The sequence below is a fragment of the Hippopotamus amphibius genome, chromosome 5 (assembly GCF_030028045.1).
Source record: "Hippopotamus amphibius kiboko isolate mHipAmp2 chromosome 5, mHipAmp2.hap2, whole genome shotgun sequence".
Lineage (NCBI taxonomy): Eukaryota > Metazoa > Chordata > Mammalia > Artiodactyla > Hippopotamidae > Hippopotamus > Hippopotamus amphibius.
Genome location: NC_080190.1, coordinates 130,347,448 through 130,367,613, shown reverse-complemented (window position 1 = coordinate 130,367,613; position 20,166 = coordinate 130,347,448).

Sequence of the window (20,166 nt, the reverse complement as noted above, 5' to 3'; positions counted from 1 at the left end):
GGCAATCTACAGAGTCAATGCAATCCTGATCAAAATACCAATGGCAAATTTCACAGAATTAGAACAAGTAATTCTAAAATTTGTATGCGAAATTTGAACAAGTAATTCTAAAATCAAAGCCACCATGGGATATTATCTCATACTTCTCAGAATGGCTATTATCAAAAAGACAACAAATAACAAGTATTGGTGAGAATGTTAAGAAAAAGGAGCCCTCATGCACTGTTGGTGGGAATGTGAATTGGTGCAGTCTCCATGGAAAACAGTAATTTTTTCCCTTAAAAAATTAAAAATAGGAATATTATAAGGTCCAGCAATTCCACTTCATTTCTCCAAAGAAAATGAAAACAGTAATTTAAAAAGTTATACCCACCCCAATGTTCATTGCAGCATTATTTACAGTAGCCAAGATATGGAAGCAATCTAAGTGTCCATCAATAGATGAATGGATAAAGAAGTGATACACACACACACACACACACACACACACACACAATGGAAATTTACTCAGCCAAAGAAAGGAATGAAATCTTATCATGTGTGACAACATGGTTGGACCTCAATGATATTATGGTAAGTTAAGTGAGTTAGACAGAGAAAGGCAAATACTGTATGATTTCACTCAAATGTGGGATCTAAGAAACAAAACAAAGCAACAAACATAACAACAGAAACAGACTCATAGATATGGAGAACAAATGGTGGTTGCCTGGGGGGAGGAAGGATTGGGTGAAATAAGTGAGCGAGATTAAGAGGTACAAACTTCCAGTTATAAAATAAATAAGTCACAGGGAGGCAATATACAATATAGGGAATATAGTCAATAATATTGTAATGACTTTGTATGGTGACAGATGGTAACTAGAATTATTCTGGTGATCACTGTGTAATGTATAAAAATATGGAATCACTATGTTGTATAACTGAATCTAATATAATATTGGAAGTCAATTATATTTCAATTAAAAAGACAAACAAAACTCCAAGAAAAAAAGTGTGGGGGAAAATGAAATAAGATTGGAAAAAAAAAAAAAAAAAGAAAGAAAAAAAGAAAAGAAAAAAATGAAATTCAGCAGTTCTATTGAAAGCAACTATTACCAAAGAAAAGGCTGTCCATCACACATTAGTATAAATTAATTTGATTTCTCAAAGTTCTTTGCCATGAGATTTGAGACAAATCTCAAATTAATAATGACGGAGCACAGTGTGTATCAAATGGGATGCATCAGTTTTTGTGATCCCTGTGATCCCCAGTATTTGACATATACTATACTGTCAGGATAACTGTAAACCCTATGATGGCAATGTCCACATCTGTGCTGCTTTGTAGTATATCCCCTACCATCCAGGAAATAGAAAAAAGAGTGAATGAATTAATTACTGAATCATTAGAAACTGGTTCGGTTTTTGTCACAGCTCATTTTTGAGAGAAATTTTTTTCTCATCAGTTCTCATAGCTCACATATTTTCCTCTGCCCACGATACTCCCACTTATTTTCAGGAAACTCTTTATCTCTAGCAAGAAAGGAATACATTGACAAGGCTTTAACTAACAAGCACTGTGATGACATAAAGCTATTACACTGGGCTGTGTCTCCAAGGCACAGTTGTATCATTCCTAGACTTGCTTTAGATAAAATTTAAGAGTCACCTTTAATTTCTCTTCCTTACCCTCCAAAATCCATTAATAAGTCCTGTGAGTTCTATCTTTTAAATTTACATTATTTATAATATTTACAATATTTCTTACTACCTACACTGTGCCCATCTTAGCTTAAGGCACCCAGACCACAGCGGTACTATCCCTGCTTGCACTTTTGTCCCTTGCAGTTTTTTCTCCACATAGTAGCCAAGGTAATCTTAAAATTAAAAAATAAAAAATTAGATCATATCACTTAGATCCACCCCCATGGCTTACTAATATTTGTAGAACAAAATCTATATCCTTACTCTAAATGATCATTTACTAACCTCCTCACAGACCCCTCCTCTCCTTCATCTGGTTTCAAGTTCTAGAACCCACCAAGAGCATTCCCACCTCAGTGACTTTGCCCTGGTCATTTTCTCAATCTGTAATCACTTTCATCAGCTTTTTTTTTTTTGCTTCTATTTTTTTCACATCATGCAGGTCTTTGCTCAAAGTTTGCCTATACAAAAGGTCTTCTCCAGCACCCTACTTAATGTTCCCCTCCCTCCTCCAAGTCACTTTGTATTTTTCATATATCTATAGATAGACTCTACGTAAAATTACATATTTATTTATTGGTGTATTTGTTTATGATTTGCATCCACAGTAGAATGTAACTACATGAGGACACAGCCTTTGTTTCACTCTTTTTTCTAGTTTTACTGAAATATAATTGAAACATAATTGTATATTTATATAGCACTGTATAAATCTAAGGTGTACAACATAATGATTTGATTTACATACATTAGGAAATGATTACCACAGTAAATTTAGTTAACATATATGATCGCATATAGATATTAAAAAAAAACCAGAAAAGGAAAATAAGCATTTTTTTCCCTTGCGATGAGCATTCTTAGGATCTGCTCTCTTAATGACTTTCAAATATACCACCACACAGCAGTGTTAACTAGAGTCATCTTGTACATTACATCCCTGTAATGTAAATGTACTTATTTCTCTTAAAACTGGAAGTTTCTACCTTTTGATCACCTTCCTCCAATTCCCCCCTTCTCCCACCTCATGCCTCTGGTAACCACAGATCTGAGTTACCTTTGTCTCTCTTGTCCACTGTTGTGTCCCAGTGCCCTGAATAGCACCTACCAAAGGGCAAGTTGCCTATAAGCATCTGTTGAATAAATAAAATATCAAACACAAACTGGGCCTAAAATCAACTTGAAAGTAGAAGAAATTTGCCTTACCAGCTGCCCTTTTTCAGCTCTAAATTCCTTTTAGTAGATTCCTGCCCACCCCAACATACACACGCATACTCAAACTAGTGTACTGTTTTCCCTACATTTCTACAATGAAAGAATGTAGTTTTATCGTGTGTTCACAGTGTGATATAAATGACTGGAAATAAATTTAAGAGTTATGGCTTTCCAGTTTACTCACTTTATCAATGATCTTAAACTAAGAAGAGTAAACTCTTAAAATTTAGCTTTTAATCATTCTAGCATTATTTGTCATTGCAAAATATTGAAAAAAATTTAATGCCCATATAGAGTAGATTGATTGAATAAACAATTGCTCATACACACTATGAAGTATCATGCAACTATTAAAATAGGAGAGAGTGAGAAAGACCTGCATGAACTGACTTGGAGTGATTTCTAGGATATATTGTTTTAAAAAAAAGTGTAAAGGAGTATATAAAGAATATGCTACCTTTTGTTTAAGGAAGAAAAGAGAATTTTTAAAAAATCATTTGTTTTGCAAACCAACAAAAAACAAAAAGAACAATCAAACTAACGAAACTGACTTTTTTACAAGGAGTAGTTGGGAATAGGGTGAAAGAGATAGCAAAAGGTTCTCTGTGTTTCTGTTCTGCATAGGTTTGACTTTTGGAACCATTTTAATATTTTACATATTAAAAGTTTTAAGTTAAATCAACAAGGTTGCAGGTAGGGGACAATGTCAAACTGTGTACAAACAGAACAAAGGAACCTAACTACATTCCAAAGAAATAACATAACCACTTTGAAGAAGGAAGAAAAAAAAAAAAACTAAACCAAAAAAGACAGAAAAGTACAAGATTAATTTAAAAAATCATGTTATACCAAAATGTGAGGAAGTGCTCCAAAGAAACAAGGAGCATGTTAAAGGGACATGAGAGTCAATTTCAAGGGCTCCCACAGACCAAATCTGGGGCAATTTTAGATCAAAATAAATAATGACAATAATAGATTGTAACCTACCAAATAAAGTGAGAATTCATTAGTTCACACTGATAATGGATAAAGGGAAAGAGATGGGAAAGGTCTTCCTTACAGTAGAATGCCAAATAACAAATGAAGAAGGAATAAGAGAATTTTAAAAATCAGCATTTTGTAACTGTCATGACAATTTATTCAGGCAAGAATCATCAATGAGTTGTAAAAGAATTAGGTGAAAGTTTGAGGAGGAACAAAATATTTATATTGTTTTAAATTTTCTCTCTCTATATAGATTATTTATTAGTCACAAAAGGAAAAATGATAACTTCATAGTAGAGAAACCTGGCAGACAACATCTTAACCAAATGATCAAAGCATCATCAGTAATGGAACAAATTGCCATTTTTGCCTTCTGGTGTGATGCAGTGAGAGGGTCATAATGTCATATATGAGGTATTTCTCCAAAAACACATAATCTGAATTTCATCATGAGTACATATTAGCCAAATCCAACCTAAAAGATAATTCCATATTGATTACTGGCCTATTCTCTTCCAAAAGATCACAAAAGATAGAGAAAAGCTGAGAAGCTCTGTCTGGACGGTTTAGAGTATTTTGTTTTAAGGAGAAAGAGATGTAACTAAATGTAATTCAGGTTGCTGTGTTAGATGCTAGACTGGAGAAAAGAAAGTATTAAGAAAACATTTGGGGAACAGTTGGCAAAATTTAAATATGGAGTACATGCAGGGGGCATGTGTTCGATTCCTGGTGAGGGAACAAAGATCCCACATGCTGTGAGGCAAGGCCAAAAAAAAAATGTGAATATGTGTTTAAAAAAAAATATGGAGTGCAATTTAAATAATACTGTTGTATCAGTGTTAAATTTCCTGAGGTTGACCACAATTCTGTGGTTATATAACAGAATATCCATTCACCTCACACCTGTTAGAATGGCCATCATCAAAAAGAGAAGAGATAACAAATGCTAGCAAGGATGTGGAGAAAAAGGAACCCTTGTGCACTGTTGGTGGGATTGTAAATTGGTGCAGCTACTACAGAAAACAGATGGAGGATCCTAAAAAAATTAAAAATAGAACTACCACATGATCCAGCAACTCCACTTCTGGGAACACATCCAAAGGAAACACAAACTCTAACTCAAAAGGATATCTGTACCCCCATGTTCATAGCAGCATTATTTACAATAGCCAAGACAAGGAAACAGACCTAAGTGTCCATTGACAGATGAATGGATAAAGAAGACATGATATATAATGGAATATTATTCAGTCATAAAAAAACAACATGGAAATCTTGCCATTTGTGATGATGTGGATGGGCCTTGAAGGCATTATACTAAGTGAAATAGATCAGACAGAGAAAGATAAATACTGTATGATCTCACTTATATGTGGAATCTCAAAAAAGAAAAAACTCATAGAAAATGAGATCAGATTTGTGATTACCAGAGGCAGAGAGTATGAGGAGGAGGAATTGAGGAAGGTGGTCAAAAGGTACAAAATTCCAATTATAAAGTGAGTAAGTGCGAGGGATGTAACGTATGACATGATAGCTATAGCTACCAGTGCTATACGATATATGTTAAAGTTGTTAAGACAGTAAATCCTAAGTTTTCTCATCACAAGAAGTTTTTTTTCCTTTTTTCTTTTCTTCTTTCCTTTTATTGTATCTATATGAGAAGATGGATGTTAGTTGAACCTAGGGTGGTAGTTATTTCACAATATATATAAATAAAACCATGTTGTATGCCTTAAACTTATACAATGATGTATGTCAATTATTTTTCAATAAAATTGGAAAAAATCTTTAAAAAGATAGAATCTGTTTTCTGAGGACATTCTGGTTAGTGTTTAGGGTCATGAAGTAGGCAAGTACCTCAAATGGTCCTGGTTAAAAAAAAAAATTAGATTGATGATGGATAGATCAATAGATCAAATGTGGCAAAATGTCAATAACTGCTGAATCTGAGTGAAGTGTATACTAAAGTTTTTTTTAAATACTATTCCTGCAACTTTTATATGAGATTAAATTTATTTCATATAAAGTTAATTATTTCAAAATAAGTGCTTTTTAAAAATTAGCATTTTAAACATTATTTGGTGAGGTAGAACTCTGATGCAATGATCTGGTTATTGGCAGAGTGGAATAGAGTACTCTTTTATGCATTCATTCCATATTCTATTGCAGGGAGACAGACAGTAAACTAAAAATAAATAAAAAATAAATAAATTAATTAATTAATTAATTAATTAAATGACAAAATTATCAGTTTAATTGAGAAAAATAATGAAAGGATGAGAGGAAGTTGAGGGTGGTTATATTTTGTGCAGGGTAGTCAGAACAGACCTCACTCCTCAAGTCTTGCATAAAGATCTGAAGAAGTTGAGGAAGTAGGGGTGGTACTTATGCAAGAGGAGAATATTACAGGAAGAGAGAAATCAGTGGGATTCTGGTAAATGTTTAACAACAGTCTCTCCGTGGAATGAAGTGATCTGATTTTTAGAGATTGCCAATTTCCTTGGTGTAAATATTCCCACTTTGGCTGATTTCCAGCTACCACTGATTTAACAACTGGCTAGCTCAGTTCCCAACAATTTGACAAGTGACTCACAAGCCAGTAGCAGCTCATCCCAAAATGCCACTGAGAAAATAAACATCAGGTGTAGAAGCCTTCAGGCAGGAAATCATACTGTATGTATGCCTTGCTTGAAGCCAATGCAAGTGGAGCAGAAGTGAGCCAAGGGCAGAGTGTTAGGGGTAGGTTTAGAAAAGAAACAAGAGACTTGAATGTGTAGGGCCCCTTAGGCCTGGTGAGAACTTTCATTCAAAGTGAGCTGAGGATTTTAATCAGGGAAGTGAACATGATCTGACATTTACTTTGACAAGATTACTGGGGCATCTATCAAAGAAACAGACAGTAGGCAAGGGGGAGTGGAAACACAGAAACAGAACTCTCAAATTAACAGAGAAGAAAGATGATGGTGCTGGACCAGGTTCCTAGCAGTGGAAGTAGCAAGGAGTAATGAAAATTAGGATATATTTTGAAGTTAGAGCTCACAGAATCTGCGGCTGGATTGGATGGGGGGGGGGGGGTATGAGGGAAAGAGAGGGGTCAAAGATGACTGCAATGTTTTTGAACTGATTTGCCATAAAGATGGAGTTGGCATTTATAGAGAAAAGAAAGACTGTGAGAGGTACAAGTTTGAGGGAGCTTGATTTTACACACCTTGAATTTGAAATCCAAATGAAGTCCAGTAAACAATATCAGAATAGATACAGAGTAGCAGTAGTTTAGGAGTCAGCCAAATCCAGAGGCTGTTCTCACTGGTTCTGAGCCCATCAAACCAACTGATACCATTGACTTCTTTTCTATTCCCTTTTTTCCTATTCTATGGAGTTCTGCAAATTCCCATAGGTTGTTTATAAATGGGAACTAATGCAACCAATTTGTTCTAAACACACATACAAAAATAGAAAGTTTAAAATGGATGTTTCCCCTTGCACAAACTAATTTTCTGAGGAAATCAGAAAAAAAAATTTGAGCTATTTACATTTTTTTGCCATCCAAAACTGAGTAGTACGGAGGGTATAGATATCAGCTAAAAATCAGCTACCAGCAGAACTAGAAAATTCTTTTTCTTTCAATGGTATTCTATACATTGTTTTGAAAATTTTCGGTTGTAAATAGCACTGTTTTCTTTTTTCTTTTCTTTTTTTTTTTTTTTTTTTGGAAAATCAGTGAATATAGTGAAAGTACAGGTGGCAAAAAATGTGCACATTAGGGTCAAGTGCACAGACATTTTATAACGGAATTGATGAATATATGTTCTAAAACAATTTTTTTCCTCCGTTGGAAGTTAAAGGAAAAAAAAACAGCTACTTCCCCGGCTACAAGTCTTGAGAGATGATCAGCTGTGACTAGAGAGGAAAGAACGCCAAGTTTCCAGTGTGTGCATGCACGTTTCTTATGCTCATAATTAATAGCCCCGTGCTTGCTAAGTTTTTGGAAAGCAGCTCAAAGCCTACCCAGGTAATGCCTTCTGACAACACTTTAAAGATCAGTTATGTCGTATGGCTGCCTTTTAGAAAAAAAGTCATAATGCATAGCTGTGCCATATGGCATCTCTGAAGAATCAGCCGGCTTGGACCGACATTCATTGGATAAGGTCCCACAGCACTTGGGAAAGAATGCAGTCCTGTTGCCAAAATGTGGCCTTTGTTAATCTCCTAACTATTATTGTGCAGAAACCAATTCATCTGTATTAATTATAAACAAATTTTAATTACTTCAGTAAAAGCCCATTATACCAATATCTGATGCCAAACAAGCTGTATTAACTCTTTGTAAGTCTCCAAAGCAAACACTAGGTGTTGGAATGTAGGTGTTTTATGGGAGGCGGGAATTTCTCTAGCAGAGTGTAAAAACGCAGTTCTGACATTTAGTTTTCCAGTTCTTTTAAGAGATCCCATGATGCTTTTGCTTTTCATAGGCGATATCAAAGGCAGCTGACGCATATAAATTGTGAAAGGCAGATTTTTCTTAATGAGGGTATTTAACTGCACTTTGTATTCTTTTGCTTAAGGTTTAAAAGGGTTTTTTGTTGGTTGGTTGGTTTTGTTTTCTAAGGGTGCTCCTCATTGTAAAGCAATGATCTGTAGTTACACAAAACAACCTGATAAAATGTGACCTATTCTGGTAAAACATTCATCAACCAGTCATTTGTGATAGCCCTCTGGACAACATGAGACCAAATGTACACTATGCGTCAAAGTATAATATTCTTTAAAAACATGAAAAATCAAATCACTAGTGTGTTTTATGGCAGCAGCTTGGCCAAGAAAGCTGGCTGGTCTTTCCCGCACAGAAACGATCTGGTTTGCAGATAACACATGGTGGTTACAGTGTGCGCAGCCGTTGGGGTTGGACAGGAGCCAGCTACTGGGCTCATCTGTGTGCAGCAGTGTTGGAATCATTTTTGAATTCAGTTTCACTAATGTGTAGTTTTATTTCATTAGGCCAACCATCAAAAGTTTCTCTTCCTCTTGGAAATCATTCCTTTTGGAATTCATATCACTCCTTGGACCTAAAAAGTTAAACAGTTTTAAACAAATAGAACCACATCCTGCCTTCTTTCTCTGTTAGACTTTGAAGTTTCTCATGTAAACCTCACATTATTTTTCCCTCTTTTCATACAACAGAATAATTTATTTTTGTAATCATAATGGATACATTCTAGAAAGCACTCTCTAAATTTTCATTGGTGGACACATGGCAAAGAGCTTCAGACTATGTCATGAATGCAATATGGTTGTAGAGCTGGCTGAGGATACAGAAATGGATGAACATTTAAGTGAAACCAATTATCTCAAGAGTTGGGATTTGTGTGTGTGTGTCTGCAAATGAGATATATTACATAACTGAAGGTTTGTCAAGATTTTTCTTCTACTCAAAAGGCCATAATTATAACTATCTGTCATATCCATGTGAAATTTTTATGTCACCTATAGTTTAAAGTCACAGGATTTTGAATTTTTGATCTGAAAATCACCATAGAAGTTTTTGGGGGGCTATCTCCCTCATGTTACAGATTAGGAAGTTAAGGCACAGAATAAAATGGTCCAGGTCACACAGCTAGATAATGGCCACATGGAAACATACTTTTCCTTCTCCCTATCACATATTATTTCCATTACACTACACTATCTCATTTCAGTTATTATTGATCAACAGAGAATAAATTTACCTTAAGCAATAAAAACAAAGTAAAATAATGAACATAAACTGCAGATTCTACAGATGTAAATTAGTTACATATTTTTTCAGCCACTATGGAGATTGATTTCGTGCATTTGGCCACATTAGCCACACCAGGCTACATAATACATGGTTGGGAAGATGTTGGGAAGGCAGTGAATGAAGTTTGGGAGCGAAGGAAGAAGGGCAAGGTTTTTGTGGGTCCAGGGGCATAGGACTCTCCAACAAGTTTATCATTAGGTCAGAATTACTTTGTTTCTCCTCAAGTTTGAATAAAAAAGAAAATTTCAAGCTGAAATATATACTTGTAAGTTATTAACCCCAACACCATCATTATCATAATTATTAAAATAAAAAATTCTTGGATTAGAGTGAATAAATAAAAGACAATCAAATCTCAGACAATGTGTGTGCTCTGGCTACAGATCCTGACCCAGGTCATGGCACCCACTGAGTCCTGTCTGGAGGATAAGCAGGACCTGACACCTGAGGATTTTGTCACCCATCCATCAACAACCAGGGTAGCTTAACCAGGAGATTCATTTAGTCAAAGCAAATGTCCTGCTACCACACCTCTTTGGGTCAGATAACCAAAAACTAGGCCCACTTGTAGAAATCATAAAAATAATTATGAGCATTCACTTCTAAATAGCACCTTTTAAATCTAAGTCTCAAAGGAATTTATAAACATCATCTCTCCTAATCTGCATAGTACCTCGGCCTAATTAAAAACTGAGATGATAAAGGTAAAATACTGATCATTGGTATTCTAAATACCAAAGTGATGAAATTACATTAATTCTGAACAACACATAGGCTGTGAATTTTTGTACCTGAAATGGCTGGCTGACTTACTCAGAATGTCACATGCTATCTCCTTGAAAGTTTTTTCCAAACCCCAGGGAGGGTTTCTGTCTGCTTTGTGGGACACAGTATTGAAGAACAATAATCAGAGGTGGGGATGAGTGTGAAAATGAGGTAGGCAGGGCAGGGCGAGGGCAGGGTATAAATATATAATATGTAGGGCTTCCCTGGTGACACAGTGCTAATGCAGGGGACACGGGTTTGAGCCCTGGTCTGGGAAGATCCCACATGCTGCAGACCAACTAACCCCATGTGCCACAACAACTGAGCCTGTGCTCTAGAACCCACAAGCCACAACCATTGAGCCCACGTGCCACAACTACTGAAGCCCGAGCTCTGCAACAAAAGAAGCTACCACAGTGAGAAACCCGCGCACCACCAGGGAAGAGCAACCCCTGCTCGCGGCAACTAGAGAAAGCCCGCATGCAGCAACAAAGACCCAATGCAGCCAAAAGTAAATAAATAAATAAATAAAGTAAATTAACATATATATGTACATATAATATATTTTATATATTACATACTATTTTAATGTATTGTATTAATATTATTGCAAAGATTTTATATATATTTACCTAGATAGATAGATAAATGATAGATAGGTAGATAGATATCTTTCTCTTTCTTTCCTTTCCAGTTTACATCTGAGTTGATCTACTTAGGAGGCACTTTTGACTCCAAGAAACCAAGAGGAGCCATTGCAGGCTCTAAGGAGTAAAAGCAAAGAATCAGCGATATACTGTGGCACTAATTTAAATGACTTACTTCTGCTTTGTAGAATTGAGTTTGGTTTCAGGCTTAAGGATTGAATGACAAATGATCTAATTCATGGGGAGGAAGTTCCCCAAGGGACTAGCAATAAAGTCTCTAAGGACCTAATCATGACTGTAAGCAGCTAAAGATACAGAGGGTATGTCAACTTTGCCACTTTTAACATTTTGGGTTAAATAATTCTTTGTTATGAGGGACTGTCCTCTGGATTGTAGGATGTTTAGCAGCATCCCTGGCCTTACTCACTATACACACCTGGTCAATAATACACCCCCTCACAGTTGTCTCTAGACATTGCGAAACATCCCTTGAGAGGCAAAATTACCCCCACTTGAGAACTACTGGTATAGAGGTATAACCCAGAGAAGGGGTACACCTAATAGCATGAAGGCTGACCACCACTCTGTCTTGACCCTCCCCATTGCTTTCAGCAACAGTCCCTGGTTCTCTCATCCACTTTGCTTTACAATAAAGAGCCCGTAGGTAGTCACCATCATTTCTCAGAGTTGACCTAGCCAGTTGACATGTGTATTTTTTTTAATGACTGACCCATCCACTGGGCCTTTTTCCTAGAACAGGCTGTTGCCTATGGGGGAGGGGAGGGAAGAGAAAGGAAAAGGGAAAAGCTCATATTAAAAGATTACCCTGTCCTGACAGTAAGATAGTTCATATTCCAAATGGAAAATCAAGGACATGATATGAATGAAGACAGAGCATCTCAGAGCTGGAAACAACTAAGAGGGCATGTGCGGGGAGATGGCAGACTGCCTCTCAACTGGAAGGTAAACAGCAGACATGCAGCAGCAAAGACTGAAGATAGAACACCTGCCAAAAGCAGGCCCCTCAAATTTCACTCAGTCTCCACTGAAAAATAGTCTTTCCATCCCATAGGAAATGTGTTCATTTTAATCAATTGACATCTGAATTGTGTAAAACCAAATTGATAGAAAAATGTGACTTATGCCTTGAGAATAAATTTTGTCTCACTTCACATGTTCGACACAATATCCCCTTCCCCCACTTACCATATCCCTCCTCTTGGGTCTGTCCCACATGGTGTCTTACAATTGGGCCTTGGAAAGTTAAGAGTTACAGCCAAAAGCCGCAAGAAAATGCCGTGAAACTGGCAGTGTTCATTGTGGAAGGAGCCAGAGCATCTGCTTTCGAGCAGGGCTATGAAACCGAGCCATGGGGGAAGAAAGGCTATTAGGCCATGAGCAGCCAAGGGGGAAAAGCCGCAGGAACCCAGATTAAACGTCTGAAAAGACTTGGAACCCTCAGTAAAGGATCAGTGGAAAAGGATAGTTTCGCCAGGGTTGGCATATGGAAACACTTGAGGGGTGCTGGTAGTCAACCCAATAAAATCCTACGCAGAGCCTGGGGTAAGAATGGCTAGAAACAGGTAAAGAAGGGGGCCTGAGGCACCTGCCCAGGAACTGTGGCAAGAATGAACAGAGGGGGCCAGAGTCAGCAGAGTGGACAGATCTGCTATAAAAGTGGAGATTGTATGAAATGGATCCTGCATAAATTGTCCCAGATGCCAGCTTTTATAAGATATAGAGCTTTCTCTTCATGCCAAACCATTTCCTGAAATGTCCTCGGGATCTTGCAATAGGTCATTTTCAGAGGTCTGCTCTGCCTCTATTTCTTCTGAACTAGCTTCCCCTTTGTACTCAACATTTCCCCCCCAAATCATAAAGTACTTTCAATACAACTCCTTACTAATCCTAAAAGCAATTTTGCCTTGTTCTGGAATGGTTTTCAAAGGCCACATTCACATTTCTTTTCCCTCATGTTTAAGGAAAGGAAAGCCTCCTAGATCCAGTAAATGCAAGAGAAATGAAGTAATTATTGGTTCCACCTGCTTTCTGCCTGTTGCTGGTCATGTCACCTTTATTGACCTGTAACTGGAGTACAAATGGCTAATGTTCTCTGTATCTTGATTTCTGGTGACTCTCACTCTTCTGCTATCCCCATTGGCTGATTCTCTGATGCTATAAATTGATGGAGTGCAAGGAAAATCTACAATTCCTAATGTGCAGGACTATAATTGTTCTTTCTGCTTCCACCACCACTTGACAATGCCTTGCTTATGTGAACTCAACCTCCCAATTCAACAAAATGCAACAAATAGTTACTGTCTCTCAGAATTGTCTCAGATTCCCATGACCCCTTTGTCCTGTCCAGTTTTGGGGGAACTTCCTATTTCTAAATGAATGCAGAAAGATGGCAGTGGTAGTGGAAACTAGTACTGCAGACTTCTCAAAGGTAATGCTCACGCAGGAGAGGATGGCTGTCCTATATGCATCGTGGATCTTTGGGACTGGGACAAGTATAGAGTATGATAAGTAATATCTTCCTAGCTGCATACAGGTTGTTTCTCTTTCATGCAACAAAATCTAGTTACACCTTGTGTTGGAGGGAGAGTAAATCTCCCTCCTTCACCACTGCTCCCCCTTGGTAGTATATGTTTTATTGCTTTCTACTAGTTAGATAAGGCTAGATTGATGCTGCTATTCAGCTACTGTTTTAAAGTGACAGTCCCTGTGATACAGATTTTAAATATGTTGCTGCCTTTGATATGTTTAACAAGCTGAGAAGGCAGGCATGATTACCTTTGTTATAGTTTTGGGGACCTAGGGTCCATATCCGTTTCTTTTGGTAATAGCATCTTAATTTCCTTTGGTGACCAGCTGTCTCCCATTGGGTGCAGCCTCAGATTGGGCATATGGTTTAATCAAAGTGCTCTGCTTTACTCCACTGAAGAGATAGACGTGCAACCCAAGCTGCCCTATTCATTCTTCAGGGCTTGAATCTGATTGCAGTGATGTGAAGACAGAATAAAACATGTGGAGCCTGTTTACTACAGCCACAGTGTCCTGAAGAGACTCTCAACTGAGTCCTGCTCTCTGTCCCTCAAATACTGACTGCATACCTGTCATTTTTTTGAGAATGTTCTCCAAGCCTCCCTTCAATTTTTTGAGACACATCATTACCTTCCAATAAGTAAATTTTTCAAAATGGAGGCAGGCACCAGGCCTGGTTTTTCTTTCCAATATACTAAGTTGGTTACTTTTCTATATTAAAATAGAAATGGGTCACCAAAATTATTTACTTAATCTGGTTATAATCTAACTTTTATATGTAGAGTTGGTTTCAAAAATTTTTAATCTGCAACTCCCTGATTATTAATTTTCTTATTGCCCAGAGGTGAGCTCTTTCTCACCAGTTTGGACTTCTTTTTAACATATGAAAAGGAAAGTAGCAAACTATTATTTGGCCCAAAACCAAATAATATCACTGATACAACTAAATAATTGAGAAACAATAACCACCCATTCAGTGAAACTAAAAGAGAACATATCACGCTGTAATTCATGAGACAGAAAAAAATACATATTTTAAATTTCTCTAATAATGCTTGAGAAAAGATGGGGTGAATACTATCTACTTTTTTCAGGAGAGTTTGAACCTTTCCTTTAATAGGATAGGTGGATATGTGAGATTATGGATCAATCATCGATTTCTTCTTCACAAAAATTGGTGCATAAGCCATGCCATTTCCTTTTTAAATTTCAAGTATTTACTAAAGATAGTCACAGATACAAGACATTTAAAAAAATTCAATAGCTGAGGGCTTCCTGGGTGTCACAGTGCATAAAAATCCATCTGCCAATATAGGGGACACGGGTTTGATCCCTGCTCCAGGAAGATCCCACACGCCACGGAGCAGCTAATCCCGTGTGCCACAACTATTGAGCTTTAGAGCCCATGAGCCACAACTACTGAAGTCCATGTGCCTAGAGCCTGTGCTGTGCAACAAGAAAAGACAGCAATGAGGAGCCCGTGCACCGCAATGAAGAGTAGCCCCTGCTCACGGCAACTAGAGAAAGCCTGTGGGCAGCAACGAAGACCCAGCACAGCCAATAAATAAATTTATTTAAAAAAAAAATTTTAAAAATTCAGTAGCTGAAAAATTCTTCCTGACCACCTAAGTTAGATAGAGCTCAAATTTCACAAGTCACAATGTCTCAGCTTTTCCTTGTCTCTGGCCATGAATGGCAAGCACTAATATCAAGGGCAAAATCTCAATTGAACAGACATTTGAATGAGAAAATGTACTTTGGCATTGTTATTCTATTTAGTATTATATTTGTCAACTTATTCAGGAAATATTTATTTTTCCTCCCCCCAAAATTAGCACTTAATCATTAGTTGCCTTGGAAGGCAAATTTCACAGAGTATTTTGTGCCATGTTATGTAATTGCTATTGTGCTTAGTTTTTTAAAATTATTTTCCTCTATCCTTTTCTGAGAAATAATGTGTCACCATATGTAGGCAACTTGGGGATGATGATTTTACCACTAACGAAATTAATAAGGTACATTTAACATTTGCATACCTTATCACTTTTGATTTTGAGGATAATAGTTATATAGAGAGTAAGCAAAGTGAGTAGAAGTTATTCCCACTTTATACATGAAAAACTGAGGTTAAAATTAAATGACTTGCACAAGGTCACAGAAGTAATGGAGGTCACAGACTTCAAGCTCACTCTCACTATGGTACAAAGATTCTTTCAGCTACATCAGAGGTTAGCAAGCATTTCCTGTAAAGGGCCAGATAATAAATATTTTAGACCTTGAGACCTATACACTCTGTTACAGCTATTCAACTCTGTAGCAAGAAAGTGGGCATAGACAACATGTAAATTAGTGAGTGTGGCTATGTTCCAATAAAACTTTATTTACAAAAACAGATGCAGGCTAGAGTTGAACTCCTGAATTATATTCTAACTGCATTTAAATCTAAATTTATTGGGTGGGTCAAAAAGTGCCTTCGGTTTTTTAAATAAAAGAAAAGACATTTTTCATTTTCCCCAAGAACTTTATTGAACATTGTATTCACCCTTTTGTTCCACTAGCTTCTGCCATTTTTCAGGCAACTTCATAATTCAATCTTCACAAAAATTTTTATCTTTTTGAGCAAAGAGCTCTTCCAGGTGCCTTTTACATTCTTCCAGGGAATTGAAATTTTTTCATTAAGAGAATTCTGTGGAGACCGAAATAAATGGAAAGCTGACAGTGCAATGTCTGGTGAATACAGTAGATGAATCAGAACTTCCCAGCCAAGGTGTAACAGTTTTTTCCTGGTCATCAAAGAAACATGCAGTCTTACATTATCCTGATGGAAGATTATGCATTTTCTCTTGACTAATTCTGGATGCTTTTCGTTAAGGGCTGATTTCAGTTGGTCTAACTGGAGCCAGTACTTGTTGGAATTAATCGTTTGGTTTTCCAGAAGGAGCTCACAGTAGAGGATTCCCTTCCAATCCCACCATATACACATCACCTTCTTTGGATGAAGACTGGCCTTTGATGTGGTTGGTGGTGGTTCATTTCACTTGCACCACCATCTCTTCCTATCCACGTTATTGTGCAGTATTCACTTTTCTTCGCCCGTCAAAATTTGTTTTAAAAATGGAATGTTTTCATTACATTTCTGTAGAGAATCACATGTGGAAATATGGTCAAGAAGGTTTTTTTCACTTAACTTATGTGGAACCCAAACATCCAAGCAATTCACATAACCAAGCTGGTGCAAATGATTTTCAGCACTTGATTTGGATATTTGAGTATGTTGGCTATCTCCCATGTGGTATAACATTGATTGTTCTCAATTAATGTCTCGATTTGATCGCTATCAACTTCAACTGGTGTATCCAACCCTGGACCATCGTCCAGTGAGAAATCTACAGCACAAAACTTCACAAACCACTTTTGACACATTCAGTCAGTCACAGCACCTTCTCCATACACTGCACAAATCTTTTTTTTTTTGCGTTTCAGTTGCATTTTTACCTTTCTTGAAATACTAAAGCATAATATGCTGAAAATGTTGCTTTTCTCTTCAATCTTCAATATTAAAATGGCTACAAAAAATTCACCAATTTTGATAAGTCTTTTTTAAAATGCATGCTGATATGACAGCTTTCACATACAATCTAACAAAATTGTTTCAAATGAAGTTAGACAACTAAGGGCTACTAGAGCCATCTTACAGAAAAAAACGCATGAACCTTTTGGCCCACCAAACAACTAAAGTTCACAAATTGCTTAACATGTATGGATCATTGTGTTGGATACTTTTACCCTAAATGAAATGTTTCTGCTCTCTTGAATGACCAGGCACAGGAGTAGAGTCAGGAAGTAGAAAGAGTAATGAATGGCCTCATGTGGACTAATTTCTCACTACACTTTCTGGGCAACCCCCACTGTAACTGTACTGGAAGGCAGCCTTCAGCTTTTTGTGTGTTTTTTTTTTTTAATGCTAATTTGTTTATGGGGATATAGTTGATTTATGATATTATTAAAATAGTATATTAGTTTCAGGCATGCAACATAGTGATTCAAAATTCTTATAGATTATATTCCATTATAAAATATTGGCTATATTCTCTGTGCTGCACAATATAGTCTCATAGTTTATTAATTTTATACACAGTAGCCTGTACCTCTTAATTCCCTACCTGTACCTTGCCCTGGGGACAGCCTTCAGTTTAAACCAGTAGTTCTTATTTTTTTGGGTGACAGACCTCTATGAGAATCTAAAGATGATCATAGCCTCTCTCCTCAGTAAAACACACTAATATTGTACACAAATTCTAGGAGTTCATGGACTTTAAGCCCATTCAAGGATATTCTAAGCGTCAGTGGGCCCTAGTTTAAGAGTTCCAAGGTAAAAAATTGCAGTTGTTGTTGTTGAGTTGTGGTTTCTACTCCAGTGACTAGTTTTCAAGAAAAAATAAATTATTTGCCGTGAATCTATTTTAATCTTAATTCCTTTGTGTGTGTAGAAGGGGGAGAGGTGTTAACAAATGTGTAGGCTATAGATCTTGATAACTTTGCAACCAAAGTTCCTCCTACTTATAGTGATTTTTCTGCCTGTCTGTGTTGTGACTAAAAATAATTCCCCATGGCCATGTGCACACACCCCAAATTGTATGCCTGACAAGGATTTCCTTTGGCTTGTTGCTGAGACTCTTACTTACGGATAACATAATGCATGTGGTTGTGATTGTGATGAAGATAATAATGTGATTGTTAAGTGCAAAGACTGCAGTTAGGCTGAATTCAAATTTCAGCTCTCTTACTATCCATGTGAATTTGAGCAAGTAAGGGAAACACTTTGAACCTTAGTCCCTCATCTGTTAAGTGAGGATGGTAAGTGCCATCTTGTATTTAGTACTTAACACTTAGCAGGTTCTATACTGAGCACTTTTAAAATTATCTCCTATAAATATCACACGTTATACAGTTATCCCCTTGCACAGCTAAGGAAACTAAGGCACAGAGCATTAAATTATTGCCCAAGGTCACAACACTACCAACTGATAGAGCTGGGTGGTCTAGAACTAGGGCTCTTAATCACCACAGTTCAATATCTCTCTGACATTATACTTTGTTGTCAAGATTACTTAGATAATATACCTACGTGTCTATCACAGTAGCTGGTACAAATTAAGACATACTGTGTCCATGTAGGTATTTGCAGTCTGTGTCTGATTCCGTGTGCCCAGCAGCTCTGTTCAGCAGAATCACCTCATTCAGGTTACTGAGTTTCAGATTAATCTGGAAGATGCTAAAGTTTTCCAGGACACATGACTAATTAACATCATTTAAAGGCTAAAATAATCAGTAGCATTTTTAGGCTAAAAGTGTGATTTTAAAGGATCCAAGACAACAAAAGCAAGAAACACATAACAACTAAAGGAGACTCCCAACGGAGAGTCCTTTTTCTGGTCGCTAGAGCGATGACTCATATTGGATGAAATTGTTTTTGCAGTTTGCTGATTGCCAAAAGGCAGCTAGCCCTGTCATGAAAAGTCGGCACAAGAGGCATTTTATCAGACTCGTGTTAACCATGAAGCCTATTCAATTCCCTGCCCAATGAGTCATTATGCTCAGCTTTGAAGGTGGGCAGAAAGCCCATGGCATAGAACTAAGACCATGGGAATTCAAATAAATGAACATATTTCCCCCTAATTATATATATATACTACTATAAAGGTAGTCTGGGATGGTTTTTGTATCTTTGGTCTGTTTTAGAGTAATTCTCCATTTTAAATATCAGCTTTTTCTAATACCTTTGACAAATAATAGCTGACCAAATTCAACCATAAAAATCAAAAGCCAAAATCTGAGGCCAGTACTCTGTGTGGAGAAAAATCATCGGATTTATCCTCCTCAATATTTCACAAGGGTGTAACTCTTAATCCAGCCTCGTTATTTCAGAGTCCATCAAACTACATCATAAATCTGAAATGCTGCCATAACTGGCTTTATTTAGGTCTTAACTGTGATTCAAACACTCACACTTTGATGATGTATTCTGACAAAGAAAACAACATAAGAAAGTCAGATTCCATGAGGCACAGGCATGGGGCAAAGAGTTTGGGTGAATTGTAGAGATAGTAACTAGGAAGATGAAAAATATATATTGCCAAAGAATTTCTTGGAAAGTGCTTCTAAGCCACAGAAGGGCTGAATGAGTACAACAACCCCCATCCCTCCTTCAGGTCTCAGCAACCCCCAAACTAGACTAGGCCTCCGGTATGCTTGCTTTTCACGTATCTATCACAATTTGTAACCATATTGGAATGATTATTTGTGTGATACCTTTCTTTCCTTCCTGACCAGGAGTTGGTAAGCCATGGCCCATGTGCCAAGTCAGGCATATCACCTCTTTTGTGCAGCCTGCAAACTAGGAATGGTCTTCACACAAATAAGTGACTAAAAAAAAAAAAAAAAATCAAAAGAGAGAATAATATTTTGTGATACATGAAAATTACATACAATTCAAATGTCAGAGTCTATAAATAAGGTTTTATTAGAACACAGCTTCATTTG